Source organism: Orbicella faveolata, unplaced genomic scaffold, assembly GCF_042242905.1.
Source record: "Orbicella faveolata isolate gen_17 unplaced genomic scaffold, um_ofav_v1 contig_2, whole genome shotgun sequence".
Lineage (NCBI taxonomy): Eukaryota > Metazoa > Cnidaria > Anthozoa > Scleractinia > Merulinidae > Orbicella > Orbicella faveolata.
In genome coordinates this window covers 6289174-6315004 of record NW_028301547.1, presented here as the reverse complement: position 1 = coordinate 6315004, position 25831 = coordinate 6289174, and the positions used below count along the sequence as shown (strand labels likewise).

The window sequence follows — 25831 nt, the reverse complement described above, 5'->3', positions numbered from 1 at the left end:
AACGTGAACGAGATATTTGCGTTAAAACCAAAATACCCAACCAAAATAATACGGCCTTCATTTGAAACCCCGCCTTAATCTGTCCTGGAAGGCATTTATTGGTGGTTTTCAGTGTCACGCCATAAAAGATAGATCAAAATAAAAATCAAAACCGTCCAACAGTTAAAGTCCAGAATCTGAGAAAAGAAAGAAGGTAAATATGCCAAGACTCTCGCCAAGATTCAGGTCACAACAACTTTTCTTATCCAAGATCTGCGGAAAAACTTTTTACCTAAATTTATAGAGATTTGCATGGAGACGCCATGCTGGTGCCAATCCGTATGGGCATCCACATGGCAGCCGGAAACCAACAGAAACGTCTGTCACTGAGTTTTGCTACAAAAGCGTGCATTTATCCCTCAAGGAACTCAAAAACGTTAAAATAATACTTTTTCTAATACAAGAATTGTTTAGATAACCAAATTCCCCGCAATAAGTCACTTTTTTAACCGACATAACAGCTCTCTTCGCCGTCATGTAAATGCCGCGTCACGCAAAAGCTTAGAAATTCAAGCGTAGTCTATCGCAAAACCAAGAACCCATTCGGAGCAAAAATTTCTATAAATATTAGTTTTCAGCTGCTCTTATACATCATTAAAGTAAAATCTCAGGAAGATCAATAGTTTTGTAGTTTGAATTTTAGTGACGTCATGTGAAAACCGGCAATAGTCAGTGTGACCACGTGAGCTGGCGAGACACGTGCTGGTTGTATTTCCCATCAGTCCAAGCGGGACGTTTTAACCTCCCCAGGATTGCGCAAAACAACAACAAAAAATGTGCTCGGCTGCCAAGTTTCCAGGATTCATATGCTTGTGTTTCGCGAACTGGCAGCTGTTTGTAAACAGCGAGTTGGATAATATATTCTGTGGTGCTTGGTGTACTCGATCTTTTACACCCTGTACACTGCATGTTGGTAAGCATCCAGTAAGAAATCTAGAAGCAGCATTCTACATAAGGCCAAATTTTCCCACCTGTGTACTCATTCAGACCAAAATTTTCAATCTTTTGTTAGTGTTCGTACCCTAACCTGACTATAACGAGACACTGAAAATCGCAATTGTGTGATATCAAGTTGTTTACAACCTAAGCTCAGTGCCCTGGTCTAACCAGTGAGCTCGTCTTGATGTACGTTCCATGTCAGACAAGCACAGTTTTGAGTTGCCAATGTCCTAGTGACTCAAGCTTTATACTACATGTACTTGAGAATGGCAAAACTGAAGGCAAATTTATCAGCAAGTTGTTCCTATTACACTCCAGGATGTAATTCCATGGTACTGTGGAGGAACCTCGGAGTTGTTTTACATTAATTTGCAGCCAGTACAGATTACATGTGAAGAATAAATATAGATTGGACAGGTTAGTGTCATATTGTACTAATAAACACTTGTTCCTACGTTTTAGAACTTTTGATATTGGCTATATAATAGTGTTTTCCTTGTAAGGGAGTGACTGTAAAAATACAACACTTAATTCACCCTGCGAGCGGAGTTTCTTTCATCTCTTTTTTGCATAATTATGTATCGTAAAAAAAGGGTCTGCTTGCAGAGTGCACTTAATTGTTAGTATTATGCAGCTTTTTACCACCTAACAGCGGTAGTGAGAGTCTACCTATAAGTCTAGGAGGCATTTAGCCTGATTCTCAGACGGTTCCGATTTCGCTCGCCTCCATTCTGTCTTCTTTGAAAGCTTGTTCCTAACATCATTGCCCATTGTCAAATTCCACCAATGCCAATTTGTCTGCTTGTGGTGCATAAATGTTTACAGGTTTAAGTTATGTTCATTCAAAGGATCATTTATTAAATTAAAACGGGCATGTTTAAAACACAAAATGGCAAAATGACAGAATGGTACTATGGTTAGCCTGAGTGGTGCTCTGGTTAGCCTAACTGAGTGCTCAGGTTAGCCTAAATGTCACTGACTCGACTGTGGTTAGCTCTCAATAATTGTACCGTTAACCCTTATGGACACTTGTATTCCACATCGACCCTTAGTCAAGTTTACCTGATGTACTAAACTATCTGTAAGCTGCGAAGAATCAAACAAAATTTGTTTCTGTAGATTTATGGCTTCAAGACTACTACCTCACCTCAGAGTGAATGTCATGAAATGTTTATCTTTATCCGCTGCTCAAGTTTTGTACTTTGCCAAACAAAATGGTTCAGCATACACAGTTCCGTTAAAGGTGACTTCAAGAAGTCTTGAACAAACATGGACAAGATATGTTATTGCTTGGACTCACTATATAAAATTTGTCAGCAATTGCTTTTTGCCATAATTCTTTTTTTGGACAAAGCAGCTTTTCATGGCCAGACCTTTAATTTCAAAAACTTGTATAGAAAAATATTTCCCAGTTCAAGAACTCTGAAGCAATTTTGTCTGTTGCCCTACAACTATGAGGATGGCATGTACTTTGTCCCCTGTGATCATGGCAGGAATATTCCCATGACAAATCTGTCTGCCCCCCTGCTGCATGAAGAATAGAACTGAGGAAAACCAAAAGAAATCATCCTGCTTCTGCAAAAACCAAATGGCAAAGCCACTGTTCTCTATACAATCAGATCAGAAGAGGATAATAAGAATTGAAATGGTCATTGAGTAAAAATATATGGCTGTTGGTCAACCACAAAGTACATGTAGAAGTAATTTCAACACAGACATTATTCATCTCCTTGGGAGGGATCCTGGTTGTACTCTTGACAATATCAGTGAGATGTAGATCTAGGTAGATTATTATAATTATCATTGGACAGCTAGTAGACTCTCTTTTGCTCAAAAATCCACGGGGGAGAATGCAAAGAAAAACGCAACACAAGTGGGGGATTATGTACAAGCGTGACATGTGAAGCCGCAAGTCACAAGTTGTGTGGGCATTGAAAGACGAGCAAAAAGAGAGACTGCAATGGTTTCATACAGCATTTCTGAAGCCCAGCACTCTGGTGGTAGAGTAATTCTATCGGTCAGTCTACGAAGTTATAACGCTCATCTGTCAATAATCTTTATTATAAATGACATGCAGCACACACCAAACTCTGTTGTAAAGTTTGTCACCTACGGTTTGTGAAAAGTACACTTTTGCCTTCCTGTTTTGAATTTCCATCTCTCAACCATTTTTAATAATTTAATGTTTTAATTTACACTTGTTTTAGAATGGTTGTGGTATTAGGAGGACTTTAAAGTAGAGTAGAGCCATTTGATCGAGCAGTATAAATATCTTTTAGAAGTCATACTGTAGGTCTGGTTTCAGCTACATGTATTATCTGTTGCACATCTTTAGAGTATGACATCTCTGTAATTTGCCAAGTGCACTTAGCTCTTTCCTATTTCAACATATGTTTTATTTTTCTATTTCAATCTCTTCAATTAATGTAAATAGACTTCTTTTAATTATTATTATATTCTTGCCTTTCAGTGATATTTTGGATAAAGATTTTGAGTAGGCATTCAGTTCGATCATTTTGTGTGAGCATGGAGCTGTGGTGTAACTGAGATCAGCAATGGCGGATAAGGAGAGAACTGCACTTGTTGGAAGGCCCCATTTACTGGGTTTGGCAAGGTATATTCATCTCCACCAGTCCGTATTTAATCTTTGGAGAGAGAGAGGAAAGACAGTCTAGGAAAGTTCACAGATAGCAAATTTGCGGAACGTCTTCTACATCCAAGGTGAGCTTGCTCTACATAAGCTTCTGACCTCGTACAAAAGTAAGCATTCTTGATGTTTGGATGATGGTATCTAAGCTTATATTGATCAAAATGAGGTGGTAAATTATGCACATTTGTGTTCACATTTTACTTTAGAGCTGACAGAGAACCTTCTCTTGGTGGGGATGAGTTACCTTTGTACAATCTTGGTAAGCAACATTATACAACTTGTTGAAATAAGTAAGCTTATTATCACGTCAACATTCAATGTCTAGCCAGCAGAACAGGCGTTATTTTTTTGCGTATTAGGCAAAAAGAGGCGAAAGTGAGGCGAGCACGAAGTGCGAGTCATGTGTGAGGGGAAGAGCATGAGAAAAATAATGCCTGTACGCACACCATTTAGGCTTTTATTTCCCCACTCAAATGCTCCACCTTAATGCTCCATTTTTTCCACTAAAATGCTTGGTTCCCCCCAAAAAGGTCACTGAAATGTTTGGTTAATGCTCATACATAGGGTTTTTTAAATTTTAATAATTTTAACACCATCAACAGTTCGGCAGAGTGCTTAACAAAAACATATACTTAGTATAACAAGCTAACAACAATGTATGCAATAGTTTTGATACACCAAAAGATAATTCTCTAAATGATCTCTTGTTCTGTCAATTCTTTGTCCCTTGTAGTGAAACTTAAGTGAAGAGACTAAGTTTAATAAGGCTTAGTTTTCTTGTAAAAAAAATTATTTTGACTGTACTATTTCCTGTGGAAAAAATATTAATTTTCGGGGAAAATGCCACTAAAATGCTCGAATAATACTTAATGCGTCTGCCTCACTAAAATGCTAAAAAAAAAAGTAATGTTAACATAATGCCCAAAAGCCTAATACTATTGTTCAAGCTGTTCTGCCCCCAGACACACCCCAAATGACCAGCCAATCACAGCGTTGCATAAACAGTTGTAATCATGGCGCGTTGTGGGCCAAATCTACATATTTTCATCCCTAAAATGGAGAAATTACTTCTTTGGGACTCAGAATGGAAAGGAAAAGCACAAATAAATATTTAGGTGGCCACAGAATGGAATAGCAAGGTGTACAGAGTCCTCAAACCTTTCTAGTGAGGAAATTTTCCTTCCTGCGATCGCTGCGAAAACATGACGATCCGGGTGCGCTTTCAATTTTGATAACAAATCGCGGACTTTAAGGCAGCTTCCTAGCCTTTAGAAAAGTAAAAATGGTAACGCACAGTATTACTTCGGGGTTGAATTCAACTTCTGAAACAATTGGTAAGGCCACGACCGATAAAATAACTGCAAAAGTCGTCGATAAAAACTCAAGCTTTCGCTTTAGCGTGAAGAATTCATTTGAACATGCGGTAGCGAAGCACGTCTGCGAAATTTTGAACATATTTTTTTTTTTTTTTGCTTTTGGATAGGTTTCTTTGCTTCATTTATGTCTTGAATGGAAATTTATTGTTATTGACCTTCCTGTCACGGTTCCTTCGTTTGTTTGCCTTTATTTGGGAATTTTAGGTTTTAAAAGTGAGCAGTATTTTTGCACGCTTGGATTTCTGCATAATTAATTTTCTGCAACCTTCGCGGTTTGTTGGTTTGTTTGTTTAGTTTATTCGCTTCGTTTAAATATATTTGTTTGAGTCTTATTCAGCTATTACTGAACTCCTGAGAAAAGAACTCAGTGGGCACTAATTTAACACAGTTGAAATTTGATTTATCTCCAAAAAATTGGCTTGTTTTTCTCGTTTTTTTTATCTTCATTCGCTGCACTGTGTTATTTCATCGCGCGGCCAAGAAATTATCTCGTTTCTTGTTTTTAAATTGGTTTTTACTTGTTTCATTCGCTTTTATTTTCCGATGTCTTGTCAAGTGTTATTTGTTATGGTGAAAGAATGGAAATTCTGTTTTATTCGGTTTTGTTTTGTCTTCCGAAGTCAATAATTAACTCATTTTTGCAAATTCAATTTTCTCAGCTTTTGGCGCGCTGGAAAGAAAAAATAAAACTTCTTGTTTCTTTAATATTAGTTTTACACATCAAGTTGAGTTCTTTTTGTCGATATTTTTTAAATATTTTCGCCCTTCATTTATTAATAATGGTAATAGGACTGAGTGGAGTCCAATTCGGTCTGTAATCATACGAGTGATTAACAAAATCGGACGACCGCGAAGCGCGAGTCCGATTTGTTAATTATGAGTATGATTACAGACTGAATTGGACGACACGATGTCCTGTTACCAATTAATCATAACAATTACAATTTCCCACAAAAGTAAAAGTTTCATTTGAAAAAGAGTCTTTAATAGTCATTTTTAAATATCATAATTATAAAATATGGAGAACAGCTTGCAAAATGGCTGTCAAGTCTCTTTCAAAACAGTCACCTGAGACTAAACTTCCACAGCTTTACAAAATCAGTCTCTTGAATTGGTTACTAAAGTGATTGTAATCAATGTTGTGATTGGTGGATTCAGTGGAGAGGACTTAAAATGATTGGCTCATATAACTGTCCGATTACAGGTGTCCAATTACAGCCAACTGTCCGATTACACTGTCCGATTACAACTTTGCAGATTAATTAGAGCAAAATACAGCAGTTTAGGCACCAATCACATTTGGGGAAATTATAATTGTTATGATTAAACTATAAATAAACGATGTCTTAAAATCTGATCTTGTGTCTGTGGTTTAATACTGCGCATCAGATCTATTTTTGTGCTCCTTTTAGCTCTGAGATATTCCAAAAATGCCTGGCTATCAGGAGTGGGTCACAGGCAATTTCATGCAGGGTTAATGGGTTAAAGGGCAGCGAGGAAGGAGGCACATTCGGAAATGAACAAAGGGCTTCTTGAATAGCTAGCTTCATCCACAGAACAACATGATAATTCAAGATGCTGCAATTTGAAAAACATTCGAGGATCACGTGATGTAAAGCTTGAACAATGGTTTGGGCACAGGCATTATTTTTTTCGTGCTCTTCCCCTCATGCGTGACTCACACTTCGCGCTCGCCTCTCTCTCGCCTCTGTTCTACTAACATAGGCAAAAAAATTACGCCTGTTCTGCAAGCTACATTTGTCCCTCAGATCATAAGCTACGGTACCGCTCAAAAGTAAGTTACCACCCTCTCGCGAGACGAGACTCTCGTCTCGCAAGACAAGACTCTCGTCTCGCGAGAGCTTGAAAAAACTGTAAGTACCACTGCTTGAATTTCTCGCGAGACTTTAATAGCCTATTGTAATGCGAACTTGCAAGCACGCAGAAAATTAGCCAAGCGTAACTTCGCGCGCTCGAACGAAGCGTTTGCCGAACTCTGTTGTTTGGTTATCACGTTCATTTGAGATTTGACTCTTAAACTTTTCAAATCTACTTTCAAATCTAAGTGCTGAAAATTTGCTTTCCTTATTGTCTTATTATAGCTGTCTTAGCAGCACTTCGTTTCTTTTACAACGTGATTTATTACAGTGGAACATGTGGAAGCCATTTATGTGGTGTGTTTGTCTCTTGCAGGCTCTATTGCACCTCGACCTCTAAGTTTGACCCCTGCTCACGTGATGCCTCATCGGCAGCATTCTCTTTATTTTGGAAGTTTCTCGAACTCGTAAGTCCATCTCTGGTGCTCAAGCTTTAGTTGTATAAATGTTGTCGTGAAAATATGGACTAAAACAGACTCTAGTGGCTAGTCAAATTGTTAGAAGCAGTAATTTGATAAGGTTATTGGTTTACAAAAAATGTAACATTCTAAGCTCAGTTGCTACTTGGGTGTTTGAACATAATTTCCAAATAAACAGGTGCAATGTTTGCATGATAATACACAGTAACAAGTATTGTTTTGTCCATAGGAATGTTGATGTTACAGTTGTGACCTCTATTGGGGAATGCAAACCCATGCAGAGTGTTCAAATGCAGGGATCAAACATCTCTTTTGGCACAGTTGGTGGAAATCCCTTTTCAGTTTTGGGATAAGGAGAGATGGATGGTGGTGATGCTGCTGCCTCAGTTGGTTCTGTCCAAGTCTGCGAGCAGCACTGGCAGCTTTGGTTTGTTTAGTGGAGATCACCATTTCAGAAACAGGTACTGCTACTGCTACATTTTGGATGTAGTAAGCCCTTTGTTGCTTGTTGGCAAAAATACTAAAAAATCAGTGGTGCAAGTTACTCTGATTGATTTTGTGGTTGCCTAGTGCATTCATTTGGTATACCACTAGACTATCAGTCTACTCTAATGCGTGCTGATGAAATATGAATTATTCAGATTTGCTTGACAGGGAATTAACCAGTTGGTTTTCATATACTAGGGTTTGTACATACATGTACAAGGTGCACAATTTGATTTTCCCTTCATTTGCTTATAATCAAGAATTGGAACTCGACAATGATGATGACACCAAGTTGGTTTGTGAAGATATGGGGATTAGTGTTGAGGATGATGAGCGCACAATCACCATGGTGGAAGATGGGGTCAGCGTGTCACAAATCTCCCTACCAACTTTTCAACCACTTCCTGTTGAGGATGAAGCTATTATTGTAGGCAACGATATACAAGCTCCCCAAGATTCCTGTGGCATAACCAATGTAGAAACACCAAATGAAGAACCAAGGATATTGACAACAGGGAGAAGCCATTACTTGACTTAGAAAATTCATTGGCCAAAATAACTAATATTGGTAATGAATTAAAAGAATTGGGAGTTCTTCGTGAAAGAAGTCGTTTCATTGTTTCACCAGAAGAACTACTGGAGTTGGCTGGGTCTAATTAAACACCAGCAACAACAAACTTTTCTTCTTTCTTTCTGCTGTTTTGCACTAAGTGATTAATATAGTGGCAGTTTGCAATCAAGAGGGACCTTCAGAAACAGTGGCTATAGATACATGGAAAGTCTACATGTAGTGTACACAGGCTTCCATTGGCCTCTCCTCCTTCGTAATACTAACAAATATCCATATCTACCCAGGCACGGAACTGGTGATGACATATTTATGATGGGTGCTGACCTGGTACAGAATTGATAAAAATGCATTGGTTTATGTGTGACATTTTTGTGGTTGATAATTTGATAGTTTTAATAATTATTTGTTTCTCTTTAGATTTCTCTAGAGAGAGGTAGACATGTAGCAAACAAGCTGTCATCAGTTGCATGGCTAGCGAGTGCCAATAGCCCAAGATGTATATGTACATTTAATTCTGCATTGTCTGTTTGTTCTCTGTTCTGTATGTTACGGTACCAGTTCCTATCAGTTATTTGTGGGGCCTAGGGGTCCATGCCCTCCCCCTTCCTGTGATTAGGCTACCTGGTGGGATGTAGGGCCAATAAGAGAGCGAAAAGAGAGACTGACATGGGCAGATCCTGGAAATTTAGAGACAATACTTCCCTTGAGTGACCTCTAAGAAGTCATGGCAAGAGTGTTACTTCAGCAACCTTGGAAAAATTGAACCCCCGTGAAAATTAAAGTAATTACCCCAGGTGAAATGGGACAGGGCCAGGGTAGGAGGTGGGGAAGAAATACAGTATAGTTCCCTCACCCCACTCATAAATCCACCTATGCTTTGAAGATAGCATAGGGAGAATGAGAAAATGCTGGGGGACATGAACTGTGGGTGATTTGTAACACTTGTGTTTCTCTCTTATTCCTCCTTATTCCCTCTGGAAAATAGGGCCCTGACTATTAGCTTCCATCGATCTTGATCTTTGGCTGCCCTCTTTGCCTCTTCCCAGGTCATGCTGATGGTCTTCAATTCAGCTTGTAGAGTTCTTTTCCATGTCAGATGTGGTCTTCCTCTCCTCCGTCTCCCCTGTGGGTTCCAGTTCAAGGCCTGGTGGGTGATGCTTGTCTGCTCTGGGTGTATGGTATGTCCACTCCATCTCCAGTTTCTACTCTGGACGGTGTCAGTGATGGGCTCCTGCCCGGTTCTTTGCCAGAGTTCTTGGTTAGAGATGCACTCTGGCTATCTGATATGTAGAATCTGACGGAGACAGGTGTTGATGAAGACCTGCAGTTTGTGGTCTAATTTCTTGATGCACCTCCACATTTCAGCCCTGTACAAGAGAACTGATATGACATTGCTGTTGAACAACAAACACTGGTGTTTGAGTTGTCTTATAAACATTTATGAGTGTTTTAATAACTTTACGAAATGCAGAGAAAAATGTTTTTCTCTCCTGTAAAACACACTGCAAGAAAAAGAAAGGAAAATCACTTTTTTTTTCTTTTTTATAACAAAGGGTAAATTCACGATATCATTACAGTAAAAAATTGTGCACGCTCTGATTTAAACTGGTTTTAAAAGTACGCTTTATTATAGCAGGTTATTCTTGAGTTGCAAACTCAAAACCAAAGTGTATTAACCATTGTGGTCAATTACACATGGTTTACTTCTAATAGGATGACAACGTAGCTAAGTAAGTCAAGTTTTTAAACCTCACCGTGTAGGATAGTATTGCAAAGCCAGAGCAAATGCAGTAAACGAAAGCCATTTTAACTCACATTTACCAAGGCCACATCCAATCTTGACTCGCTTACGCTCCGCATCACCTATCGGTATTTTCTTTGAGTTTTGATTGACTCGCCAGATCACAGGCAGACCACCCTATGTGTCTGTGGTTGCTAATTGTATAGAAACAAAGAGAATCTATGAGGGTTATGAATTAAGCTCTGAAAATTGCATATCTAAATTGCATCTTGGTCTGAATATCCCAGTAAAGTTAAATGAAATGTTAATTGACACTCACTCGTGTGGTGTTTTTTCACCTTCCTGGGTCATCTGAAAGGTCTTTTAACGAAATTCCTTTTGGTCGGTTAAGAGAGGCAACCTCGTTCCCAGGGTCCTCTCTCTTCCTCCCTCAAGAAAATACTTTACCACAATTGTGGAAAGCGTGAAAGAGACCTGTCAAATACTTATTAAACAAATGCCAAATAATGTATACCAAATAACAAATGCCAAATATATGGGGCCTTTTTACGGACAAAATATCGAAGGTCCATACATCAATGTTTTGTTAAATTGGTGTTCCACCTCAAAGTCCCTTTTTGCCACATGAGCTATTTTATTTTCTGCAACAATCAGTAACCCTGCATGCAAAAAAAGCCCTACATTGATTTTGATTTGTTATTTGATTCCATTAGTGCCACTGCATTTGGTCTGGGATACATGGTCCCTACTTCCCAATTTTTTGAGGGGTTTATGTGTTCATCTTTGGTGCATGTAGGATATATTGTTTATCCATTTAGCTCTAATGTTATTGATGTGTCAAAACATATCTTGGCTTGGCTGACCAAATGCACACATGCATCAAAACTTCCAGGTGTGTTCGATTTTCTACATGTAGTGAAGGCAAAATGATGTACATAATATAACTTACTTACAGCTTACTTATTAATTTTTGGCATGGTCTAATAACAAAATTGATCATTAATGGGTCACCCAGTTCCTGTTGTCCGTTTTAAGGTAGAGTTCTGTGAGTGACCGTCCAGTAATAAATATGGGGCTGAAGGGCCTATTGAACTGGGGGGTCTGGGGGCATGCCCCACCCCCCCCCCCCCCACCCCCACCCCAGAAAACATCGCAAAACTGAGGCATTTTTGTAGCGTTTTCCACAATTTTTAGCAGATAAATGTAATTGTATTGATTGGACTTATGTGATAATGCCTTGTTTACTTGGCCAAAAACCTAAAATACATTGAAAATAGTCCATCAGTTAACACCTCCATGATTGTCTTTAATTACATTGATCTTGGCAGCCATCTTAGGGGAAGTGTTACAGTTTGCTGTGGTTGTCCACAATCATCATTTGTCACATCAGTTGTGAAATCACTCCTTTATTTTGAGGCTTTAAAAACATGGTATGTGCTTGCTAAAATTCAAATGAATCAAGCAGAATGGCGGTTTATAGCAGGTTTTTTTATCACTCTTAAGCCATGGTTATCCATAAGAGTTTTTCTGCCAGGGTGTTTGGCTACCAGAGTCCATGATGAAGTTGCTATGCACAAAACGTATCAGCCTTGAAAGGGAAAAATGTCTGTTTTCTAATTAAAACTGCAGTATAAAGTGGCTGCTAAGGTGCCATTCAGGCAGGTACAGCTTGTAAGCCTGGCAGTGCAATTCACTCTGCAGAAATATTTTTTTCTTCACTTCTTCTTTGCACAATTTTTTTCCAGTCACCCTCCCTTGCATGAATTTTTGTTTGTCCCCCGTCCCCGGCCATCACTTTTCTAATGGTAAAGTATTATTATTACCAGAGTGATTTTGTCATCATAAATGTTACAATTTTGCAGTAGGGAGTGTATCTCCTTATATTCCTGTATGCTGTTCTTAATGTTATACAGCTGTCATGCATTCAACTGTATGTCTTTAAAGTCACTTTTGGGAAGTGTCCTAAGGCCATGTAGAGTTCCAGTAATTTTGTAAAAGGTAGTACTTACTAGCATATGTTATGAAAAGGAACTGAAATATTGCTGGATGTACAGCATAAAGGCATTGAAATAACCATTCAAGACTATGTTATAAAATACATGCAAAAATTCATGCCACTGCTAAGTAAAATGCACATTTCTTATAAAGGTGGCTGTATCATGAATTGTTTCAGAAAAAAATGGTAGGAAGGAAAATAAGTGCATTGTTTAAGGTAACTATATACCTTTAGAGATGCCTCACATCCAAGCGAAGTAATACCTAAACCCCTATATCAAATTAAAGTTTGTAGAGCTGGTTATCAAACTATACCAAGAATTTTTGTTAAAGAAATAATTGTCCAATTATCCAGGCCCCCTAATGGGAATATCTAAATCACCTTTTGAAAGCTAAAGTCAAAGTGACTTTTGTTTTTTGCTAATTTAATTTGTTAAATTAAGTGCTATCCACCTTAAACAGTGTGTCAGCAGTTTGTCATATTCAATTTCGGAACATTTTCGAAAATTATAGGATTAAAAAAAAGTATTGAGTGATTACAAAAATCTTTCTTGGGGAAAAATGTTTCAAAATAAAACATCCCTGACATGTTTTTGTTGTTTATATATGTCAAATTAGTTCCATCATAGCTTTAAAGTCACTTAAAGACACTGCATTTGATTCTAAACCATATCTAGAGTAAGACTATATAATTATATCACTTTCAGTCATGACTGCATAACCTTCGTGACCTGAACTAAAGGCCAGATCAAGATCAGATCTTGACTGACTGTTTTTTAAGAAAAGGAAGCTTGGGATTGCATAACACCAGATAAACCTGTTTGCCAACTGAAGATAACTTGATATCCAATTTGTGTATACTTTTTTTTTTAACCAGCACATTTAGTATAGACTAAGGACAACAAAAGAAAAGCCACTAAATGGAACATCCCTAGATAGAATGCAAACAGTTTTTTAGTTTTTCTTTTTTAATTTTAACCCTAACCCTACTCTTTTATTCAGTTTTAGACTGTGACTGAAGATTTCTCTAATAGGCCTATTGCAATAGTGGATGACATCACTTCAGCAATGAAAGGAGATCTTTCAGTGTCATTTGTTTATTTGTGACTATACCAAGTAATAATAAAGATACCAAATTTAATACTCCAGACCTGTTATTTAAACTTTGACAACCTTGTATGTAAGACAACTCAGGAGACTTGCATGAACTCTTCAGATCACATGAAATACACCACATGAATTGTACTCAACAATTAATTATACAAGACACAATTACGTGTATGGTACTGATAAACATGATGCATGTGCTGACCTTTCATGAAAGCATACACATTGCTAATGAAAACGTTGAATTAGCATAACCCAAATGACTTTTAATTAATTAAATCAGGAAAAAGGAGACACAGAGATCTAGAGCTAATATACATACTTGAGACCAGATTGGGTAAGATTTGAGTCCTAGATTGAATGTTTTTTTTAACATGTAAGTCCCAATATTAATACTACATTTCAAACCAATTGAAACCAGAAGTTCACGAAATAGTCTAATTATTTCAGTATGTATTGCCTGTAAGGCTTATTACCCAAGGGAAATTAAACCAGCTCATCATTCTACATGAAAGAGTTGCTACAGGATTAAGTTTGACTCAAGACAATAACTTATAGCTCCTGAACTTTCCAGTTTGCAAAAACAGTCATGTGCGATAGCTCAAGGTCTACTGTAGTTTCTTGGGAAATGTTCTGAGGAAATTCAAATTACAGAACTACATTAGAAGTGTAAGAGGTGAAATTTTGGGGGGCTAGCAAGAATGACTTTTGGGCAAGTACATCATAACCAGAGGGTACGCCAAAAAATTGTTTTTCATTTCTCTGCACCCTGCTTATACCTACTTTGGGAGATGGTGCAATCCATTCCAACAAAAGAAAACTTCATTAACTGCATCTTCAAGTTAGATACAAGTTAACTCTCTAACTTTACACAAGGTACTATACTGTTAACTTTTGATATTTTTGGACGAGATATGGTAGAGATTTAGGAACTGTCAGTATATTTTAACTGCTGTATACTAATGCCCCACAAAAACCATGGGAATTCTTTTATGTAGGAGTCGCAATGTTAGCTAATAAAGGATATAATGGTTCATTAAAATGTCGTCTTTCTGATCAAGCAGGTAGCAGAGAATAAAAATGTCAGCAAAAAGCACAGAATACAGTTCTGTTACAGGATCAAAATTTCCGTTACATCGAAAATGCATGTTATTTGGTCAATGATCAAATCTGGAGGTGGATACAGAAAGAGAGAGACATTTTTTTTTTTTTTAGCAAGAACACAACTTCTGACCCATTTCAAATGAATATCCTAAATATAATGAGTGATGATTTGGAATGTCTGAAACATTAACTACCCTGAAAATTGAAAAAAGAAACATTTAAATGGAAAGAAGTAAATGCTGCCGCTTGAAGTAGAAACAGTCCTAAGCATTTTAAAGTGCCTATGAAGTAAAAACTGATTGCTGCTTATTTGAAAGGCTTTTCAAATACAACGAAAAAAGATATTCCAAAAAGGAAAATGCCATTCTTCTTTACTTTGAGAAGCCTTTCAATTAAGCAGCAATTATTGTTTACTTCATAGGCACTTTAAGCTTGTTTGGCAAGAGGAGAGGAATGATACAGGAGGGAGCAAAATCTTTCACTTTATAATTTCTGGTTGTGACTCATGCAAGTCAAACCAACATAAAACAGAAATGCCACAAACAGCTTACTTGTTAGGGGTTCAAGCAAAGTTTCCAACTAATTTATTCTTAAATCACAGGAAACAATATTTTGCAAAGAAATACTCAATTAAGGCTCTCCAATAACTACATACCATGCACTTCAATTGCACAATCTGGTAGCAGTGATTGGCCTTTAATTTCAGGGATTGAACATTATTGTACATAATTTGGCCAAATACAAATAGTCCAAAAATGAAGTAGAGTCTAGAAAGTAAATTTAATAACGCCTGCAATGATTACAGACTGATTGAGGGTTGTTATTGTTTTATTCCATCAGCACAATAACTTAGTATAAGCTTTTGCTGACAAGGATAGTACAAATCTGGAATGATATTTCCACAACTCCGGTCACCTTCCACCCTTGCACTATCTAGTGGAACCACAACCTGCACGCCTCTTGTAAGATTTGTGTCAAATAGAACCAATAAATTGTAACTATTTAGCATTCTACAAACAGAATGGAAGTAGAAATAGATAAATTAATCAATCAATTATTCAAAATTATCACCAGTTAAGGAATATGTAGCACTTGAAGCTCTCTCAAACGACCACCTTGGAAATTCGTAAATGTGGTTGTAAGTGGAGCTGGTTGCTTACAGGAATGAGCTTTTGTACGTGACCACATGGTACAACAATAGAGGGTGGTCGCTTATGAGAACTTCAGAAACTCATTAATAATTCATAAAGAAAAATAAAAGAAATTAATGTTTAATGAGTGTCTTTATATCTGATAACGACATTTAAGCGATTCTGTGGTTATTTTATGAAAAGGTCATGGGAGTGACTGTACAATCAAGTATTATTTGATGGCCTGTGTAATTTAGCCATGTACAAAAATGTTCAGATTTCATTTCCACTTTGCTGGCAATCAAGTAATTGAAAATAGTCAGTGTAAAAACGCAGAATGCAGACTGGGGTAAAATGTGGCTTGAGGGTAAAATGCAGACTGCAGACCACTGACATCATAAGTACATACATTATCATTATTTCCATTATTAGATGCTGACCATAAACATGATTATTCAGGCTAACGTAGTGAAAGTCTGGACTCCAGTTAGCCAAAATAGCGTTCTGGTTAGAATGAATATCACTCCCTCCCTAATTAGCCTAAACAATGCCCGGCCCCGGTTAGCCTGTTTACGGTTAGCTCTCAATCATGGTGGAAATTGTAACACAATTTAAAGTGAGAAAGTCTATAGTCTGCTGTCTGCATTTTTATCGAGTCATCTATGAATGGAATAGACTGCCAAGTCAAGTTAGAGATGCTGATGAAATATCTCTTTTTTTAAAAAAAGGTTAAGAGTTTTCTTGGAGTAATTTGAAAATTTTTGTGTTTTTGGTTTATCTAGGTTTTTTTTTTATGTTGTGCTTAACAAATAAAGAAGCCTCGACTGTACTCTGTTCTGTTGTAAAGCACTTAGGAAGCGGTAGAGCACGAAAGAAGTGTAGGGGAAAACACGAGACGTAGTCGAGTGTTTTTCCCTACTTCTTGAGTGCTCTACCACTTCCTAAGTGCTTTACAACAGAACAGAGCACAGTCGAGGCTTCTTTATTTGTTTTATGATAAAGAATCAGATGATTTCCCCACGCATTCGGCTGAATTTTCAAACCAAACTTTATTTTCCAAACGAGCAAAAGTGGCGTCAGCCGTGCACTGTTCTCTGATAAAGCACGCTAAAATAAGCCAATCACAATCCTTGTTAGAATTGTTCAAATAATTTGATTGGCCAACGAAGCGACAGCTGTCAATCATAAACTGGACTTCAGCTAAGCTTTCAGTTTCAAGTAGCTTGAGCGACCTTCGAGAGAAAAACGATGCCTTCAAAGTTCGCTTTTAAGTTAATTTTTAAATACGGATCTAAAGGCAGGTAAAGTTTTATAGTCCAGAGGAATCCAGCCGTATTGTGGCCCATGAAAACGAGCACTTTTCCAGTGAAAATTACGAAACGCGGAGCCCAAAGCTTGTAGATGAAAATGCGAAATGCCGAGTTGAATTTGAAAGGAGCTACAGTTATTTACGGCTTGTAGTCGCATGCAGCAAGATTGCCCGAACTAGCATAAAAGTTAGAAAGACTTAACGGCTCCCACTGGTTCTACTCCGAGCACAGAAGAGAATATCAGAGCAAGTTTTGCACTGACCACTCGTCGGTTTACTTCGCTGAGATGACCGGAGAACGAGCATTACTACACTGCATGTAAGTGTTGTTTGAGCAAATGAGCATTTTTAATCGTAAATTTACAAAAATAAAGCTTCTTATCATAAACAGAGACAGTTCAATTGTTGTTTTCTGTCGTTGTTTTACTTCTTAGTATAATTTCTGCCTTCGTAACAAATATAATGTCTTTATCGAAGTACTGTTTAGGTTGAGAATTTGTTTATTTCGCTGCAGCTGTACATGTTTTGTCGGCGGGAATCTAGCAAAACTTGTTATTTTAGTACAGATTTAATACTACTGTTGCTAACAATGGTCTCTGTGAGCCATATTTACTGCAGAAAAATAGCTCGCTTCCACTGCGTTTGTCTGAGTCACAGGGGATGTTTAATTTGGGTCAAATTTGTCAAAATTCCGAAGCAAAATTTTGGAAGCCAACTTACTGTCATCAACCCGTGCTCTGTTCTCTGATAAGGCATGCTGTTTCAGCCAATCAGAGCGCACGTTATATGGAAACTTTATTATAAATATGTATATTAGCTTAACATTTTATTCATGGAGGTTTCCCTAATATGGTGCCTCAGTGCTTTTGGTCACGGCTCCATCTTCTGTTTCTATAATTTTAATAATTTTTTTTTGTATGGAGTAAATGTAATAAATCCAAATCTAAATCCAACACTGGTCTACAGCCTGGATTTTTCTGCATTTTACCCTTTCTCGAGCTGTCCACAGTCTGTAGTCTGCGGTCCGCAGTTTGCATTTTACACTGACCGAATCAAAAACCTAGTGTACAATAAGCTTACCTACACTGTAAAACTGTAGGCCTACCACCATCAACAATGAAAATTGAGAAACAGAGATATCAGATGGCTCACCTCTTAAATCTCTTCATGCTGCCTTCTTGTGTGAACATTCACTGGCGCTCAACTTCGAATTCTCCAGCTGTAGGTTCGTTGAGACGTTGCTTATGTACAAAAAGATCTGGCATGTTTCTAACTGACCACGAATTGTTCTGATACTTAATAAAGAGGAAAAATCACTAGAGACCTGAGAACCCTGTTGAAAGTGGTTAACTCCGACGTGTTTTACAGGGAACTTTCCACAAAATGGTGCATCGATGTTTTGTTCCCAGTGCTCCTCGCCCTGTCTCGAGTGGGGAGAATCCGCTGAGGGAGATGTGAGTGCAGGCGCAAGGTACGTGATTTCCCGCGGATTGGTATGACGAACGAAGAGATCAAGAGACGTCTAGAGAGTGCTAGCCTCCCAGGCAAACGCTTTTAGGGCTCGTCGAAGGAACGCATGATGAGCCCTAAGAACGTGAGCGTGGGAGGCTATGGAATTGCTTGCCAGCTAAAAGCGATAGATTTACGTCGACCATCGCCTGAAAAAATCAATCCACGAAAAAAGGCGTGAGGGCGTGACGGGGGGAAGGGGCTTCGGCGGCCCCGAAATCTGTCCAGTCCATGAATCAAGGCTCAATTTTCTTTTTCATTATCACACCATCATAAAGCTCTGCTGATCAGCAATCTTTATCAAGATGAGAGAAATAATCCCTCGAGTTTGGACTGGAGTTCGAGTTCGAGTTCGAGTTGGAGTTAGATTTGAAGATCGAGTTAGACTTCGAGTTGGACTTCGAGTTGGTTTTCGAGTTGAAGATCGAGATAGAATTCGAGTGGATATAAATTTGACATGAGATAAAGCGAAGATAGGCAAAGATAGCCAAAGATAGACGAAGACCAAACAAAAGGAACCAAACTAACCAAATTAGCTTTTCCGGCTTTGTAGACCAACAGCAGTCAATTGTTTTTGTTGTCGTCGTCGTTGTTGTTGTTGTTGTTGTTTGTTTGTTTTTTTTTCAGTTAATTAAAGTTAACAAAAAAGTTATAAGAAATATATTGGCACAATATATTTATTCTTCTCTATTTACCAAAAAATTGTTAGATACAGGTACAGTGTGACAAACAACCTGCCGTCCACTTAAACTAAAAGCTTAAAAATTAACATTGTTAATGTTTTTAAAGTCATTGAATCACTTAATCTTGCAGTCTTGAGTACTGTCATTAAATGTAAACAAAATAAAAATTGAGTCAATATCAACTAGTGTTAAGTAAACTGAAATAGAAAACATTTACAAATGTAGATCAAATTAAACTATTCAAAATTCAATTTAACTTAAACAATTGATCCGGAAGTAATTATTACAACAGAACGAGCCAACAAAAACAAAACATGTCTAAATCCAAAACATGTCTTAAACATGTTTAGAAAATTATCTGTGCACGACCACAGTGTGTCGTAACATCATGACCAAAATTTTATTATTCAACCACGGAAGAGGTCATCAAACAATGTGCACATTGCACTTCCGTTGTACTTCTAATGAATTGATACAATACATGAACAAACTTGAATTAACTTGAATCAACTTGTTAACCAAACCTGCAACAGCACACCGCACACATTATAAGCCATCTTTAAGGGCCCATGGACGGATTTCTCGAACGTCGCTAAGGGAGTAAAGAATGACGCAAGAGCTCGCGCTGTGTTACGTGTATAAGCTACTTACACACATCAGATGCCCAAAGATTTCCTTTCAAGCACTTCTTTAAACTTGCCAAACAAAATGAAACAGTGGGAGGAGGTAAAGTTGTAAAAGCTAAAAAAAAAACGTAGTCTCACTCGATCTTCAACTCGAAGTCCAACTCGAAGTCTAACTCGAACTCAAACTCGAACTCAAACTCGAATGCAAACTCGATGGTTCGGGATTCCCCATCAAGATGGCATCCACGGGGCCACACGCACGAGGAATGTGTCCAACACATAAAACCCCTGTCTGTTTTCTCAGACATCGATTTATTTAGCACATACAATTCAGCCCAATAGCCCTTTTAATTTAATGTTTAGCTTTCTCATTTGCATTACAATGTAATCCAACGCAGTCGAAACTACAAAGTCGTCCAAAATTTGCCTTACATGTTAGACATGTTAGATTATAATTATTGACAACATCCAAATAAGTAACTTTGGAGGTCCGCTTTTAGGCTCGGCTAAATCTATATATTACAAATTTAAAATAACATAAATCAATTTCGTATGGGATACATCGATTTTGAATTATATATTAAGAAATATGTGCCTCCTCAAAACACTCTGTCACTCCTCCCGCCTAACAGATATTTCTTTACCACCCAGATTCTGGGTGGGCACGTGACCAGCTGCAACCAGGGTCTTTCTTCCAACGACCAAGGGAGGCAGAAGAGAGAGAGCCTGGGGACGAGGTTGCGAGCTGAGCGGCAAAATCAAATTTCAATGTGGCATAATCGTTCTCTCAGTAAGTAAAATGGCAATTTTTCGCAATCGGCCGGATATTTTTCACGTTTTATTTGGCCACGACAAACTAAATTTTGTCTTCTTTCTCTTCATATCAATTTGTTTGAAGGCAATTATTTACTCAAAAACACGCTGTTTTAAAGGTGTGGGTTTTTTTTACTAAATGTGGTCTTTTCTTCGTCGCTGAATTCCACAGGAGTAATCGTTTACGTGAAAATAATGAATTCTAGGTAAGTTGCACTCAATTCAAATATCCTATTCTCCTAGGTAGGCATTACACTAAAAGAAAAGTGCAATGACAGTTTTCTAGACGTGGGGGAACCTAATTAACAGAAGCGCATTTTTTCAAATTTACCGTTGCCAAACAATCGAGAGTACTTGTACTTGAGAGCTGTAAATCGTATCACTTCAAGAATAGACCCACCACACACATAACGCGCTTTGCGGAACTTTCTTGCCGATCGACACTAACACAAATTGTTTTTTTGCGTATGACTCAAACTGACACCATAAAATATGTTACCATTGGTTAAGAACCTTAAACATGTGTTCCCTAAGCACTCCCTTAACTGATGAACGCTTCGTTACAGGCAGGCCGTGAATCCCTTAAAGAGTAAGCAATAGGATAGTTTTAACGGCGATTCAGTAATTTGGACATCTTCAGTTATAATCAAATTTATTTTTCCGTTTCAGCAGTATTAAATGTCAGCAAAACTAAGTTCCAATACCACCCACCCCCCATTCCATGAGGTCAAGCATGCACCTTTAATTTCTTCAAGCCTTCTCATTTGCCCTGTTTGCAGATCAAGTTCGTTACCTTTTAATCCCTGTCATATTGGCAACTCATTTTGAAAGGTTACTCATACATTTTGCATTATTTTTCAGTGAGCTTTCCCTATATAATCTTACATCAAGACATTTCAATCCCTAAGGGAATGTGAGAACACTAGCAATTCTGACAATTCTCTCTTATAGAGTTTAATTTTAATTTATCACTCTTTCAATATGCCATCTTTTAAAAAGACAAACTAATCGTGAACAGTAGTGAAATTTCATGCCCCTACACCTAGCCATTATCAGAAGTGGGGGGGGGGGGGGGGGGGAACAGGCAATCGCAACAGTGACACTGCCAGGCTGGCGAATTTTACAAGCTGGTGAACTCATGTCTGACAATGAAGCATGGTGCGTGGAACTAAAGAATCAGACTGTCAGCCAGTGACACTGGTAGTGTTGTGAGAGTGATGCTAGCTAGTGTCTGTGAACGCAGACCTGATCAGCAAAGAGGTTCCGTGCTAGAAGTTGACATAGAGCAACAAGTTTGTGCTCAAAAACTGAAGAAGCTGGCTCAGACCTGTCTCAAGGCCAGCTTTCATCACTTCTTGTCAAGAGTTCTTGACTTGTGTATGTGGGAATTAATACTCCCTGTAATGACCTATAAGGCCTCTGGAGGCGCACATCAAAATGAATACCTTTTTCAGTCTTCAGGTATACATGTAATTATAAAATGATAGGGATTTCACAAGTTGAGGTATATGAAAGGGTAGGGAAATCGGTCGTTTAAGGATTTACATTCTTCTGATTCTAAAATGTTATGGAAAAGCTGGCATTTACTCTCCTCAGCCAGAATGAGGAGATTCTGCAATATTGTTTATTAACTTCTTTCCAAGGGAATAGAAAAGGAATGCAGTATTCTTAAATAGGTTTGTAATCTTTTCCAATGAAAGGTCTACAAAAGAGGTGCCTTTTCTCTCAAAATGGTACAAAAGGGTAAGGGGTAATGGACCTTGAGATGGAGCCTAGCCTCCTCATTGAAAACTTTGTAGAATACCGCCCCCCCCCCCTCCCCCGGCCCTTATGTGACAAAGATGTTCAAACTATTGTTTTGTGGAAAAGACAATCATTAAAAAGCAAAACAGTGTGCCAAATATGGTGAAGATATAAGCATTGAAGATTTCCTGAAAAAATTGGGATTAACTGAAGAAAGTTATCTCTTAACTATCAGGAATACATTAAAGCGTGATACGTTATTTCTTAAAAGATCACCATCAGAAATAAGGATTAACAGTTACAACGCTCACTTACTCCAAGCGTGGAAAACAAACATGGAGATACAATATGCGTTAGATCCTTATGCATGTGCTACATACACACTGTCGTACATTACAAAAGGCCAGCAAGGTATGAGCAGACTTCTAGAAAAAGCGTCCGAAAAAGCAAAGGCAGGTAATAAAAACATTACAAATAGAGTTCGACATATCAGAAACAGAGTTCTCAGTGCAGTTGAAATCAGTGCTCAAGAAGCGGTTTATCTTTTATTACAAATTCCTCTAAGACGATTGTAATATATTCGTAATCGGAAGTTGTGTTAAGCTGTTGTATTACTCAAGATGCTTAGAGAGTAAAGTTGTTGTGTTGAGCAAGCCTCGTGAACTTGTGTTGTTACGTCACCAAGCCATACTTTTGCTAGTATGTTTCATTTTGGCGACGAGAATGGGATACTCTACATGCACGAAGACGCATGAAATCCAGTGAAGTTTTGATTCTCTCTGTGTGAGGAAAAAGGTTTGTTTTCGACCGAGGCAACTTGATCAAAGTTTGAGCACGTACTATCAAAATGGCGGGAATTGGACTGTTTGGTCGTGTTGGCGAGTTTAGCCGGCCTGAGCGAGGGACTTTTCGTTCCTATGTGGAAAGAATGGAAATGTTCTTCATGGCAATTAATATCATGGAAGAAACAGGCGAGGGTAAAGAGGAAGCCAACCTCGAAGTTGCAAATAGAAAACGTGCTATCTTTCTGACTGAGATTGGACCCGAAGCATATTCTACCCTGAGCAATCTGCTGGCACCAGTGAAACCAAAAGACACTCCTTTTGCTGACATTGTCAAAGCATTAGAGAAACATTACAATCCAGCGCCATTGGAGGTAGCAGAGAGTTTTCATTTTGGAACTCGCTATCAAAAACAAGACGAATCCATCAGTGACTTTATTGTGGCCTTGAAGAAGTTATCGATTCATTGTAACTATGGGGAGTTTCTCAACCGGGCTCTGAGAAACCGTTTTGTGTGTGGATTGAACAATCCCAAAATACAGAATAAACTTTTGAACACCGAGGATCTTTCTTTTGAGAAAGCGTGCCAGATTGCAAAGTCCATAGAGATGGCAGAGAAGTACACCCAAGAATTCCGTCCTGCCAGTGCAAGTGATGACAGTCAAGGCATAGTAAATAAACTGTAAACTGTAAACACTAAGGAACCCTCATGTTATCGGTGTGGTGGTAAGCATGCTGCACCTAAGTGTAAATTTAAGTCAGCAAAATGCTACAAACGTAGCAAAGAAGGTCACCCTGCATCAGTTTGTCGCGGTAAAGATGTTGAGTCTAGCATGAAAACAAAACAACCAGGAGCGAAAGGTAATGTTCATAGTGTGTTAGAATCAAACACAGAAGGTTGTGATGATAATGACAAGTTAGGTATCTATTCCGTGTATGCAGTTGGTACAGATAATCCTACCAACAAAAGTTATACTGTAGAAACGACCATAAATGGCTCACCATGTGCAGTGGAAGTAGACACTGCAGCTGATTACTCAATAATGAGTAAGAGCACACATTCTCAGAAATTCAGTAATTTTCCACTTCGTCCATCAAAAGTTGAATTGAAAACCTATACAAGTGAAATCCTTACAGTGTGTGGTGAAATGCTGTGTGATGTAGTGTACAAGGGCCATGAACATACATTGCCAATTATTGTAGCTGATTATGAGAAGAAGCCTACTTTGCTGGGAGAAATTGGTTAAACCATATAAGGCTTGAGTGGGGTGAAATATTTAGTTTAACAAGATCCGAGTTGGAAAGTGCCAAAAGTCAACTTGATGGTTTACTAGTTAAACACAGTGAGTTGTTCAAAGATAGCTATGAGGGCATGAAAGAGTTGGAAGCACACATCATCATGAAAGATGGTGCAAAGCCCATATTTATTAAGCCACGTAGGGTTCCATATGCACTAAACGATGAAGTTGAAAAGGAGTTGGATAAATTAGAGAAAAATGGGGTAATCGTTAAAACTGACAGATCAGACTGGGCAAGCCCAATAGTAGTTGTGCCAAAAGCTGACAAATCGGTTAGAATTTGTGGGGACTACAAAGTAACCATCAACTCAGCTGTTGAAGATGAGCAGTATCCCCTTCCCACCCAACAGGACTGGTATGCTGCCCTCTCGGGATCAAAATTTTTCAGCAAACTTGATTTGTTGCATGCATATGCTCAGCTAAGTGTGGACAAAGCAAGTCGTGAGTACCTGACAATTAGCACACACAAGGGACTCTATTCCTACACCAAATTACCATACGGGGTTAAATCAGCACCTAAAATATTCCAAGCTAAAATGGACATGATTTTGCAAGGAGTAGAAAAATGTGTATGTAAGCAGGATGCCATTCTTATAGGTGGTGTCAGTTGGCAGGAGAATATCAAAATCCTGGCTGAGGTATTGGAGAGGTTGCATAAATATAACCTGCATTTGAAAATGGCAAAGTGTGAATTTCTGAAGAGGGAAGTTGTCTATTTGGGTTTGAAGATAGATGCCGGAGGTTTGCATCCAGTTGAGGAAAAAGTGGATGCTGTAAAAAGGGCACCAGTACCACAAAACGTCAGTGAGTTGAGATTTTTTTGGGCATGGTCCAATACTATCACCCATTTCTACCAGATTTAACAACCACACTAGCACCATTACATGAGCTCCTCAAAAAGGGTGTCCAGTGGACATGGACAAAAGAGTGTCAGCAAGCATACGAAGCTTGTAAACAAGGTCTCACCAGTGATGCACTGTTGGTGCATTACGATGGGGACCGTGAACTGAGACTTACTTGTGATGCGTCCAGCTATGAAATTGGAGCATTTATTAGCCATGTGATGGATGATGGCCAGGAGGGGCCAATAGCCTATGCCTCTCGGACACTCAGTTCAAGTGAAAGGAACTATGCACAAATTGAGCGTGAAGCATTATCAATTGTTTTTGGTGTAAAAAAATTTCACCAGTTTTTGTATGGGCGTAGATTTACCCTGATCACTGATCACAAACCATTGTTGGCAATTTTCAATCCCAAATCCGCTATCCCCACACTAGCAGCAGATCTGATGCAGAGGTGGGCTCTAGTACTTTCAGTGTATGACTATGAGATTGAATACAAAAGATCTGAAGACCATGCCAACTGTGATGCTCTCTCAAGGCTACCACATGAGGACTCCACAGTGGGAAGTGAGGGTGTGGTCTACAGTGTGAGTGTAATTGATGATGATTTTCCGATCACTGCAGAAGATATAGGAAAGGCAACCCTTGTAGATCCTGTACTTGGTAAGGTACATCAATTTGTAACGTCAGGTTGGCTAGAACGGTGTCCTGACGAGACCCTCAAACCCTCTCATAATAGAAGAAATGAGCTGTCCTGTGAACAGGATTGTGTCCTTTGGGGCTCTAGGGTTA

At 38.4% G+C, this 25831-nt stretch overlaps 3 long non-coding RNA genes across 3 annotated transcripts; 2 read left to right on the top strand and 1 right to left on the bottom strand.

The window, feature by feature from the left end:
- The first annotated feature begins 793 nt into the window (after positions 1-793).
- Positions 794-7648, top strand: LOC149111713 (uncharacterized). Its single transcript, XR_016207096.1, has 5 exons — positions 794-952; positions 1297-1395; positions 3449-3699; positions 3835-3887; positions 7530-7648. It is a non-coding gene; the product is annotated as an uncharacterized LOC149111713 (long non-coding RNA).
- Position 7649: 1 nt separating this feature from the next.
- Positions 7650-10412, top strand: LOC149111712 (uncharacterized). The gene is made up of 2 exons (XR_016207095.1): positions 7650-8684; positions 8775-10412. It is a non-coding gene; the product is annotated as an uncharacterized LOC149111712 (long non-coding RNA).
- Positions 10413-15114: 4702 nt separating this feature from the next.
- On the bottom strand, positions 15115-18146 carry LOC149111711 (uncharacterized). The gene is made up of 2 exons (XR_016207097.1): positions 17896-18146; positions 15115-15314 (listed from the first exon to the last, which is right to left on the bottom strand). It is a non-coding gene; the product is annotated as an uncharacterized LOC149111711 (long non-coding RNA).
- Positions 18147-25831: the final 7685 nt, after the last annotated feature.